Source organism: Orycteropus afer, unplaced genomic scaffold (genome assembly GCF_000298275.1).
Source record: "Orycteropus afer afer isolate SDZICR_OR568_19922 unplaced genomic scaffold, OryAfe1.0 scaffold00179, whole genome shotgun sequence".
NCBI classification, from domain to species: domain Eukaryota; kingdom Metazoa; phylum Chordata; class Mammalia; order Tubulidentata; family Orycteropodidae; genus Orycteropus; species Orycteropus afer.
Genome location: NW_006921766.1, coordinates 6189130 through 6192825, shown reverse-complemented (window position 1 = coordinate 6192825; position 3696 = coordinate 6189130).

Genomic DNA, 3696 nt, shown 5'->3' with positions numbered 1-3696 from the left:
GAAATTATAAAAAACTTCAAACCGAAAAAATAATGAAATTATCAATATTTGTGAGATGCCGTCAAAGTGATATTTACAGAGACTTTAATAGCTTTGACTGCTCATATCAGAAACAAGAAAACTTGAAAGTTAGTAAGCTATTAATCTGGCTTAAAAATTCAGAAAACAAGAAAAATAGAAAGAAGAAGAAAGGGAACCATAAAGATAGGAGAAGAATAAAAGAAAAAGAATTTAAAAACAAAAGTTGGTTCTTAAAAAGACTAAAAAAATAAATGTCAAATTTCTAGAACTAGATCAAACAAAAGAGAAAACAAAAACTATATTAAGAATGAAAAAAGACAACACAACTACAAATGGATCAGGGATTAAAAGCAATAACTTCAACCTATAAACATATTTACCTTACCAAGTGACACCATAGAAAATAGAAGATCCAAATATTCCTACAACAATCATTAAAGAAATTGAACCAGTAACTGAAAGAAAATAACTCCACCCACAAAAACAAAACACGGCATATGTTTTTATAGGTTAATTATTAGATATTTCCAAAAAACGTAAAAGGAGCTCTGGTGGTATAGTGGTTTAAAGGTTTAGTTGCTAACCAAAAGGTCAGCAGTTCAAACCCACCAGTACCTCCATGGGAGAAAGATGATGCAGTCTTTTTCCATAAAGATTTACAGCCTTGGAAATGGTATGAAGCAGTTCTACTCTGTATGGTTGCTTTGAGTCGGAATTGACTTGTTGGCCGTGGGTTTAGCTTGGTTTTGGTTTCTGAAAAACATATTCTAGTCTTTCAAAAATTCTTCCATAGAGTAGAAAAATATAAAACACTTCCCAACTCATTCATATTGAAATCAACAAAGAGAATCAGAAAGGAAAAGTATACACAAATCTAACTCACAAATATAAATGCAAAAATCCTAAACAAATACTAGCAAAATGAATCCGACTATGTATAAAAAAAACTATGACCAAGTTGGATTTATCTCAGGAAGGTAATCTTGGCTTAATATTAGAAAAGCTATTATCAATATAATAACAATGTAAAAAAATATCATAAAACCATTTTAATACACTTAGAATATTCAGTAAGGCACAATGTACATCCATGATAAAAGCTCTTTGTACACATCAAATAAAAGGGAATATTCTTAACCTGATGAAGGATAACTATAAAAACCTCTAAAAACATCATCTCTGATGGTAAAATTTAAAGGAGTACCACCAACAAAACTTCTAGTCAATATCGTACTACGTATTTCAGCCAGGTCAGTAGACAAAAGAGAAATTAATGAGAACTAGAATGGATGAAACAAGCCTATCTTTATCTGAAAATGATGAGAATACATACCTAACAAACTCTCAAAGAATCCACAGATAAATCATCAGAATGATTAAGAAATTTTACAACCTATATGTGTTTATATGAAAAATAATTTACATTCAAATTACCACAAAATTAGTTTAAAGCAACACAAATTTATTGCTTACAGTTCTGGAGGTCTGCAGAGTAGTGAATTGTTTAATATGGCCGTTCTAGCCATGTTGTTGTTATTTGCCATCGAGTCAGACCTGACTCATAGCGACCCCTCCTTGGGTTTCCAGGCAGTATCACTACGGAAGTAGATTGCCCAACCTTCCTTCCGAGGAGTGGCTGATGGGTTTGAATCGCCAGCCTTCTGGTTACTAGTCAAGTGCCTTAGGCACTATGCTCCATTTTGTGATATATTGTAAATCTTAACCTCTATGCCTGTTTAAAGGTGCTCTGGTGGCACAATGCCTAAGGCATTTGAGTGCTAATAAGAAGGTCAGTGGTTCAAACCCACAAGTTGCTCCATATAAGGAAGGCTGGACAATCTACTTCCGTAAACATTTACCGCCTCAGAAACCTAATGGGAGTCACTATGAGTTGGAATTGACTCAATGGCAGTAGGTTTGTTTGTTTGTATGTTTTATGGCTGTTTAGGCTGTGGTGTATCTTCTTCTTGTTGTTTTGTTAAGTGCCATTGAGTCGTCTTCGACTCATAGTGACTCTATGCACAGCAGAATGAAACACCAACCAGTCCTAAGCCAGCTCCATGATTCTTGCTATACTTGAGACCATCGCTGCCACCACCGTGTCAGTCAACCTTGTTGAGGGTCTTCTCCTCTTTCGTCGACCCTCCACCTTACCAACATGACATCCTTCTCCAGGGAATGGTCCCTTCTGACAACATGACCAAAGTATGTGAGACAAGTCTGACCATTCTAGCCTCCAAGGAGCATTCTGGCTGCACTTCTTCCAGGACAGACCTGTTAGTTCTTTTAGCAGTTCACAGTACTTTCAACATTCTTCACCAACACCACAGCTCAAAAGCATCAACTCTTCTTTGGTCTTCCGTATTCATTGTCCAGCTCTCACATGCATATGAGGTGATTGAAAATATCATGGCTTGTGTCAGGTGCACCTTAGTCCTCAAGAAAACATCTTTGCTCTTCAGCACCTGAAAGAGGTCCTTGTAGCCAATTTGCCCAGTGCTTTATATTCTCTGATGTCCTGACTGCTGCTCTCATTGACATCAGTTGTATCACATAGCAATGTGAAGTCTTTGACAATTTCAATCTTTTCTCTATTTATCATCATGCTGCTTATAGGTCCAGTTGTGAGGATTTTTGTTTTCTTTATATTGAGATGTAATCCATAGTACAGACTATATTCTTCAATCTTCATCAGTAAGTACTTCAAGTCATCCTCACTTTCAGCAAGCAAAGTTGTGTTGTCAGTGTATCACAGGTTGTTAATGATTCTTTCTCCCATCCTGAAGCCATGTTTTTCTTCATGTAGTCCAGCTTCTTGGATTATTTGCTCAGCATAGAGATTGAACAAGTATGGTGAAAGGATACAACCCTCACACACTCCCTTCTTGATTTTAAACCATGCAGTGTTCCCTTTTTCTGTTTGAATGACAGTCTCCTGGTCTATGTACAGGTTCCTCAAGAGAACAATCAAGTGTTCAGGAATTCCCATTCTTCTCAATGTTATCTACTATTTGTTATGATCCACACAATCAAATGCTTTTGCATAGTCAATAAAACATAAGTAAACATCTTTCTGGTATTCTTTACTTTGAACCAAGATCCATCTGACATCAGCAATGATATCTCTTGTTCCACATCCTCTTCTGAATCCAGGCTGAACCTCTGGAGTTCTCTGTCAATATACTGCTGCAACCATTTTTGAATTATCTTCAGTAAGATTTTACTTGCATGTGATATTAGTTATATTGTTCAATAATTTCCACATTCTGTAGGATCACCTTTCTTTGGAGTGGGTACAAATATGGATCTCCTCCAGTCAGTTGGCCAGGTAGCTGTTTTCCAAATCTCTTGACATAACCGAGTGAGTGCCTCCAATGGGGCATCTGTATGTTGAAACATCTCAATGGGTATTCCGTCAATTCCTGGAAACTTATTCCTCGCCAATTCCCTCAGGGCAGCTTTGACCTCTTCCCTCAATACCATTAGTTCTTGAACATATGCCATCTCCTGAAATGGATGAAAATCGACCACTTCTTTTTGGTACAGGGACTCTGTGTATTCCTTCTATTTTCTTTTGATGCTTCCTGCATCATTCAATATTTTGCCTATAGAATCTTTCAATATTGCAACTCAAGGCTTAAATTTTTTCCTCAGTTCTTTCAGCTTAAGAAATGC